We start from the raw sequence: 8,987 nt of genomic DNA, 5'->3' as shown, positions 1-8,987 counted from the left end.
TCAATTGCACTTAACAACAACAAGCCGATTTCATCATTCTTAATCACTGTTACCCTCAAATCTTCTAAATGCTGGAGTTACTGCATCATCCAATACATCCTCATCCATCTGTATCATGCCCCAGTTCATTCTTGCTGAGTGGCTTATTAATTGGGTTGCCACAGCATGTCTGGGATTGTTATCACTCCACTTGCCACAAGAAATGGACCCCTCATTGTCTTTTGGCTGGTAAGTCATTCAGTTCTAGAGTCCCATCCTGAGGATCTGCTTCTCAGGACCTCTTATCTCACTAACTGTCTTAATTTAAGCTTTCACAGAAGTAGACTATTAGAAAAAGATTGAATGCAAAAAGTTTATTTGGGAGGTGAAGCAAACCTCAGTAGGAGAATTGGGCAGTAAGACAGGGAGGGATGACAGCCAATAAAAAGGTACATTGTCCGGCCAGGTACCACTGTGGGCTACTGGGTGCAATCCCACTGGGCGCGGGGGGGGGGGGGGTGTCCTTTGGGAGCTTATGTAGAACACACACCTCCGTGTTATCTGCTCCCCTCCAGTGTAAGGGATCTGGAGTATTTATTTACTAATTCCCTTCCACATTAGTGGAGAGCTCCTGTAGAGGGAGGCTAATTCCCTGGCATTTTTGACCTGCTGCATAGTGGCTAGAAAAAGCCCTTAGGGAAAGGAACACAGGTGCTGGACACATGCACAAAGCAGTAAGGTTGAGGGATATTAATGGGGTACTCACTAGCATCCCTTATGTTATTTTTTCCCACTTAAGATATTTGCTCTAATTTAATGTTAGGTATTTATATAAAATAAGAATAGTTAAAGATCAAAAACACTAATTAAAATTTCCAAAATTGCCAAACCTTTTAAAATAACTATGAGGCATTTTCAGAGTGCTGGATAGTAACTGTGAATTTGCAGGAGAGGGCAGATTTGCTAAGCTGAGTTATTTATTTTTACTTCTACTAATAAGACTCCCAGATGTAGATGTAAAGGAATAGAATAAACATGTTTCTTGGATCACTAGAGAAAGGAAAGAATATGAGTCATGTGTATATAGACAGATGGTGATTTGTTCAGAGAGGATTAGCACTGCTGGGCATTAATACACTTATTTTAGAATAAGTAAATGAACTAGCACTGAGGGTTGAGACCCTTCTGGTACCATGTGATTGTAACAATGGAAATAGGAAAGTTTTATTTTAATATTTAGCATTATTGAGTTAAGTTTTTTTTTTAAGGAACATGTTTGGTAGAGATTAAAGCAAATTATTACCGATAATACATGAGCCAGGGCTGGTCTTGTGTTAAGATGATGACCATAATGAAACTTCTGGTTATCTAAAATTTTGTAAACCCCGAAGTCGAAAGTGAGGAACATAATATCAGTTGTCAATAAAACTTTTTAAAACAACATTTTATGTCCGAGCCACTTTCTAATTACGTACATATTCTGAAGATATCATAAGGAAGTGTAATTAATTGCAGTTAGGTATTTGGATAAAGTAATAGCCCTAACAATACAAATAATTTTTCTGTGTGTAGGAAAAGCAGAACCGGGTCTTCTGATTTCCAAAATCACTTAGCAATTTGCACTCTTCCATGTCAAGCATTAGGTTTTTAATTTACTGAAATCTATAACGTCATTTGGCATCTATAGTGTGCAAAGCCTTCTTCTGGGCACTATGGGTAATACAAAGTCAAGTTCCATAGCTGCTGCCTACAGCATGCTTATGGACCAATATGAGACAAAACTCAACTCAGTTAGTTATAAAACGATGGGGATCCTTCAGACCTTTGTAGAGAGACCTCAACGATGGGGCTAGTGACTCTACCATAAAACTAGGTCCTGAATGAAACTATTGGCTGCTGAAAGAAATTATAGGCCACACATGGTTATAAGAGTGAATGGTAACCCCTGAGAAGAGTTTCTGAGTGGTCCTGTACAATGTGAAGGCTGCTAGAAAGATTCATCCCAAATGGAATTCTCTTAGGCAGGCAGTGCTCCCATTTGGAAGAAAGCGGGTCTCCTCTTCACAGCTTCTCTACGTGGCTGCAGGTATGGGGTGGAGATCCCTACGAACACTCGATACACAGTATATTTTGGCAAAATAAATTCTAGGAAAGGAGTTGAGTTTCTGCTAGATCCTTGGTCTGCATGATCTAATTTATATGAGCCATTAGCTGTGATTACAGTTGATTGTCCTGGCCTAGTTGCCTAGTAGTCAGTAAATAGAGCTGCTTCATTATCCACTTTGTGGAATCACTGGAGAGTCAGTAGTCCTGTCCAGCTCTGTGTGTCATGGTATTAAGGAGGTGGGCAGCCAGCCTGGAGGAACTTCTCTGCACTGTCACCACAGCCTCCCTAAACCCTTTCCTGAACGGAAGCCGGATCTGAGGCTTACCCACTCTGTCATCCTCCATAGAACTGCTTAGAAAGTGGGGAGCAAATGAGTCCTGTGTAATATGCTTTCAAAAGAGCAATAAACAAAGCTCAACGTGATCTGGCAGAAAAGCTAACATTTCTTTCAGTTACCTTGCTTGGTGTGAATTTTTTTTAAGGCAGAAGAAAAACCCAGACCATAATCTGTATTTGTGCCTTGACTACCTGTTAGAAGAAAACGGGTCAATCAGCACATTCAGGGCAGGAGAGAGACAAACTGTTTGATTGATTTGATTGATGAGTCTGTTATTCTGAGTAGAATAAATTGGTTGGAGTGAAAAAAAGTACCTAATGTAGGACAACACAACAGTCACTGATAAAGAGAATCAATAAGTATTTATATTTTAAAAGTAATTTGTCTTAAGCTTTTTTTTTTTAAGGAAAAACTTTTTATTTAAACATGAGTCTCTACAAGCTCAATACCACATTTTTAGATTGGAAAGGGATCTGATTTGCAAGATAACCTGATAGACATTCTTTAATATGCTGTATTTTCCTTCCAGACAGTAGCAGCAGCCCCTGGACTTATTCATCCAAACCCCAAACATTGAGGAGTAGTGAATTCACTTAAGGAAAATAAAAGGCTTTATCCATACATCTTTCAATAATGTCCAGAGTCGGTCTGCTTGAGTGGCTGGTAGCTCTGCGGTAATGTTCTTGAGGTCAGTTGAGATCATAGTTAATCTTCCTTGAAGAGATGAAAGATCATTTTATAAAACCAGCCCATGTTTCGGAACAGCTAGTTATTTTTGCTTAAGAGAAGGTGGCAATGAAGAAATTCTACAAGGTGTGAGGAGAAGTACAACGTGACGATATGCTGCTGTCTTTTCATATTGTATGCGTATTTCAAGGCATCTGTCATTTGGAATGTGGTCTTCTCCAGGTCAAAGATCAAAAGCTTTAAATATGTGTGACTCAGCATCTTACATACTCATGGCTTTTAATGTTGATTTAAAATAAACACTTATACAATATAAGGCATGTATGACAGACTTTCTTGTGTATAAAGCATTATATTAATTAAAGGTCATAGCCACATCATTCTGTACTTTAGGAATTTAGATAATGATTCTCCTCTCATTTCTTTTGTCTGCTACCAATTTTAATGTAGTCCGGTGATAAATGTTTAAGAATATGTGCTTGTAGTGTTCTGATAAAAATGACTATCAAATGTGAATACACTCCACACGTCCTTCATATTCCATCACTCATTATTGGAGGAAAAAATGTGAATAGTTTATTGGTAAAAAGTTCGAATTAATCTGCTGACAACTTAAATCACGCTTAATGGTTCCTAAGGATGTGGGGCTTTGGGGAAAAAAAGGCATGCTCTTTGTTAATAAGAAGAGTGACTCCCTGAAGGACCAAGAAAATAATTTCACCTCCTACAGAAAAAGTCAGCACACAATTATCAAATCTGTTTCCTCGCAGTGTAATTATCTCAGGTAAACATTTCTTCTTTCATTACATTTATAACTGTTTGGTAACTCTAAATGTACCAGTTTTATGTGGATTCATCCACAGATATGTAATAAAGTAATATAGTTTGTTTAAAATTCTCTGTTAGGGCACTTTCAAGATGGAGGAGGAGTAAGACATGGAGATCATCTTCCTCTCCACAAATACATCAGATATACATCTACATGTGGAACAACTCCTACAGAACACCTACTGAATGTGGGCAGAAGACTTCCCAAAATACGCCCTCAGGCAACCTACACGCAGAGGCAGGGCCAAACCCAAAGCTGAACCCCAGGAGGTGTGCGAACAAAGAAGAGAAAGGGAAATTTCTCCCAGCAGCCTCAGGAGCAGCAGATTAAATCTCCATAATCAACTTAAGGTACCCTGCATCTGTGGAATACCTGAATAGACAACGAATCATCCCAAAATTGAGGTGGTGGACTTTGGGAGCAACTGTAGAATTGGGTTTGCTTTCTGCATCTAATTTATTTCTGGTTTTATGTTTATCTTAGTTTAGTATTTAGAGCTTATTATCATTGGTAGATTTGTTTATTGATTTGGTTGCTCTCTTCCTTTGTTTATCTTTATATATATACATATTTTCCTTTTTCTCTTTTTGTGAGTGTGTATGTATATGCTTCTTTGTGTGATTTTGTCTGTATAGCTTTGCTTTTGCCATTTGCCTAGCGTTCAGTCTGTCCGTTTTTTTTCTTTTTGTATAGTTTTTAGCGCTTGTTATCATTGGTGGTTTTGTTTTTTGGTTCGGTTGCTCTCTTCTTTCTTTCGCTCTTTTTTAAATTACTTTTTGATTTTTTATTCTTAGTAATTTTTTCTATTTTAATAACTTTATTTTATTTATATTTCTTCATTCCTTCCTTCCTTTCCTTCCTTCCTTCCTTCCTTCCTTCCTTCCTTCCTTCCTTCCTTCTTTCTTTCTTTCTCTTTCTTTCTTTCTTTCTTTCTTTCTTTCTTTCTTTCTTTCTTTCTTTCTTTCTTTCTTTCTTTCTTTCCTTCTTTCCTTCTTTCCTCCCTTTTCTTCTGAGCTGTGTGGCTGACACGGTCTCAGTGCTCTGGCCGGGTGTCAGGCCTGAGCCTCTGAGGTGGGAGAGCTGAGTTCAGGACATTGGTCCACCAGAGACCTCCCAGCCCCACGTAATATAAAATGGCAAAAGCTCTCCCAGAGATCTCCACCTCAACGCTAAGACCCAGCTCCACTCAACAACCAGCAAGCTACAGTGCTGTATACCCTATGCCAAACAACTAGCAAGACAGGAACACAGCCCCACCCATTAGCAGAGAGGCTGCCTAAAATCATAATAAGTTCACAGACACCCCAAAACACACCACTGGATGTGATCCTGCCCACCAGAAAGACAAGATCCAGCCTCATCCACCAGAACACAGGCACCAGTCCCCTCCACCAGGAAGCCTACACAACCCACTGAACCAACATTAGCTACTGGGAGCAGACACGAAATACAATGGGAACTACAAACCTGCAGCCTGCAAAATGGAGACACCAAATACAGTAAGTTAAGCAAAATGAGAAGACAGAGAAATATACAGCAGATGAAGGAGCAAGGCAAAAACCCACCCAACCAAACAAATGAAGAGGAAATAGGCAGTCTACCTGAAAAAGAATTCAGAGTAATGATAGTGAAGATGATCCAAAATCTTGGAAACAGAATGGAGAAAATACAAGAAATGTTTAACAAGGACCTAGAAGAACTAAAGGGCAAACAAATAATGATGAACGACACAATAAATGAAATAAAAAATTCTCTAGAAGGAATCAATAGCAGAATAACTGAGGCAGAAGAACGGATAAGTGACCTGGAAGATGAAATAGTGGAAATAACTACTGCAGAGCAGAATAAAGAAAAAAGAAGGAAAAGAATTGAGGACAATCTCAGAGACCTCTGGGACAACATTAAACACACCAACATTTGAAATATAGGGGTCCCAGAAGACGAAGAGAAAAAGAAAGGGACTGAGAAAATATTTGAAGAGATTATTGTTGAAAACTTCCCTAATATGGATAAGGAAATGTCAGTCAAGTCCGGGAAGCACAGAGAGTCCCATACAGGATAAATCCAAGGAGAAACATGCCAAGACACATATTAATCAAACTATCAAAAATTAAATACAGGGCTTCCCTGGTGGCACCTGCTGATGCAGGGGACATGGGTTTGTGCCCTGGTCTGGGAAGATCCCACATGCTGTGGAGTGGCTGGGCCTGTGAGCCATGGCCACTGGGCCTGCGCATCCAGAGCCTGTGCTCCACAATGGGAGAGGCCACAACAGTGAGAGGCCCGTTTACCGAAAAAAAAAAAAAAAAAAAAAAAAAAAAAAAAAATTAAATACAAAGAAAAAATGTTAAAAGCAGCAAGCAAAAAGCAACAATTAACATACAAGGGAATCCCCATAAGGTTAACAGCTGATCTTTCAGCAGAAACTCTGCAAGCCAGAAGGGAGCGGCAGGACATATTTAAAGTGATGAAAGGGAAAAAGCTACAACCAAGATTACTCTACCTGTCAAGGATCTCATTCAGATTTGACAGAGAAATCAAAAGCTCTACAGACAAGCAAAAGCTAAGAGAATTCAGCACCACCAAACCAGCTCTACAACAAATGCTAAAGGAACTTCTCCAGGCAGGAAACACAAGAGAAGGAAAAGATTACAATAACAAATCAAAAACAATTAAGAAATGGTAATAGGAACATACATATCAATAACTACCTTAAATGTAAATGGATTAAATGCTCCAACCAAAAGACAAAGACTGGCTGAATGGATACCAAACAAGACCCATACATATGCTGTCTGCAAGAGACCCACTTCAGACCTAGGGACACATACAGACTGAAAGTAAGGGGATGGAAAAATATATTCCATGCAAATGGAAATCAAAAGAAAGCTGGAGTGGGCACTCCAGCCCCACCCCACTCCACCAGGGCCGCACTCCCGGAAGTGAAGTGGGGTCATGCATAGGATCTCCTGGAGCAGATGGTCAGCATCGGTTCACAGCATGTGGCTCAGCATGTGGCCGAGTGTCTGGCACCAGGCACCCTGGAGCCAGACTGACTTGGTTGCTGAGGCAGTGTCATCTCTGACCATTGCCGACGTGGTCCTCATGGCCAGCGAGAGCCTAGCCCCGGAGCTCCCGGAGCCCCCTCAGAGGTTCATCTGCTTCTTCCCCGACTGCAGCGCCAATTACAACAAGGCCAGGAAACTAGATGCGCACCTGTGCAAGAACACGGGGGAGGGATTGTTTGTTTGTGACCATGAAGGGTGTGCCAAGACCTTCGTCAGGGACTATGACCTCAGCCGCCACGCCCTGTTCACAGTGGAGAAAAGCCCTTTGTACAGCTAGTGGCTGTGATCAAAAATTCAACACAAAATCAAACTTGAAGAAACATTTTGAAAGCAAACATGAAAACCAGCAAAAACAATATGTATGCAGTTTTACGGTTGTAAGAAGACATTTAAGAAGCATCAGCAGCCGAAAATCCATCAGTGCCAGCACACCAATGAACCGCTGTTCAGGTGTACCCACAAAGGATGTGGAAAAATCTTTGCTTCCCCCAGCAGTCTGAAGTGACATGGGAAGGTCCACGAGGGCTATATATGTCAAAAAGACTGTTCTTTTGTGGCAAAAACATGGACAGAGCTTCTGGAACATGTGAGAGAAACCCATAAAGAGGACATAACGTGACGTATGCCAGAAAATATTTAAATGCAAGGATTTCCTGAAGCAGCACATGAGAATTCATGCCCCAGAGAGGGATGTGTGTCGGTGCCCCATGGAAGGCTGTGGCTGCACCTAAACCACTGTGTTCAACCTCCAGAGCCACATCCTCTCGTTCCACAAGGAGTAGCACCCATTCATGTGTGAGCACACTGGTTGTGGCAAGACATCTGCCAGGAAGCAGAGCCTCAGCAGTCAAGCTGTTGTGCATGACCCTGAAAAGAAGAAAATGAAGCTCAAAGTGAGACCATCTCGTGAAAAGTGGAGTCTGGCCTCTCGGCTCAGTGGGTACACCCCTCCTAAAAGGAAACAGGTCCGGGTGTGTCTTTGTCCAGAAATGGGGAGTCGCTGAACTGCACTGAGAGCAAGGTGCCCTACGCCGTGGTGACGCTGGCCTCAGCTACACACCAGACTGTTTTGTTTGAAGGACTGCAGACCAGCCAGCTCAGTTATTTTCTCTCAGAAGCACGTTTTTATTAAAATCACTGGTGCAGAGCATTGGGGGAAAAAAAAAAGTAGAGTAGCAATTCTCGTATCAGACAAAATAGACTTCAAAATAAAGACTATTACAAGAGACAAAAAAGGAAACTACGTAATGATCCAGGGATAAATCCAAGAAGAAGATATAACAATTGTAAATATTTATGCACCCAACATAGGAACACCTAAATACATAAGGCAAATGCTAACAGCCATAAAAAGGGAAATCAACAGTAACACAATTGTAGTAGGGGACTTTAACACCCCACTTTCACCAATGGACAGATCATCCAAAATGAAAATAAATAAGGAAACACAAGCTTTAAATGATATATTAAACAAGATGGACTTAATTGATATTTATAGGACATTTCATCCAAAAACAACAGAACACACTTTCTTCTCAAGTGCTCATGGAACATTCTCCAGGATAGATCACATCTTGGGTCACAAATCAAGCCTTGGTTAATTTAAGAAAATTGAAATCATATCAAGTATCTTTTCTGATCACAATACTATGAGATTAGAAATCAGTTACACAGAAAAAAAACATAAAAAACACAAACACATGGAGGCTAAACAATATGCTATTAAACAACCAAGAGATCACTGAAGAAGTCAAAGAGGAAATCAAAACAAAACCTAGAAACAAATGACAATGAAAACACGATGACCCACAACCTATGGGATGCAGCAAAAGCAGTTCTAAGAGGAAAGTTTATAGCAATACAATCCTACCTCAAGAAACAAGAAACATCTCAAATAAACAACCTAAACTTATGCCTAAAGCAATTAGAGAAAGAAGAACAAAAAACCCCAAAGTTAGCAGAAGGAAAGAAATCATAAAG

General features: G+C 40.3%; 1 pseudogene; it reads left to right on the top strand.

Annotated features, from left to right (window-relative positions):
- Positions 1-6,951: 6,951 nt before the first annotated feature.
- LOC101317831 (transcription factor IIIA pseudogene) lies at positions 6,952-8,139 on the top strand (annotated as a pseudogene).
- Positions 8,140-8,987: the final 848 nt, after the last annotated feature.

Source organism: Tursiops truncatus, chromosome 13 (genome assembly GCF_011762595.2).
Source record: "Tursiops truncatus isolate mTurTru1 chromosome 13, mTurTru1.mat.Y, whole genome shotgun sequence".
Lineage (NCBI taxonomy): Eukaryota > Metazoa > Chordata > Mammalia > Artiodactyla > Delphinidae > Tursiops > Tursiops truncatus.
This window is presented reverse-complemented; position numbering and strand designations above follow the sequence as displayed.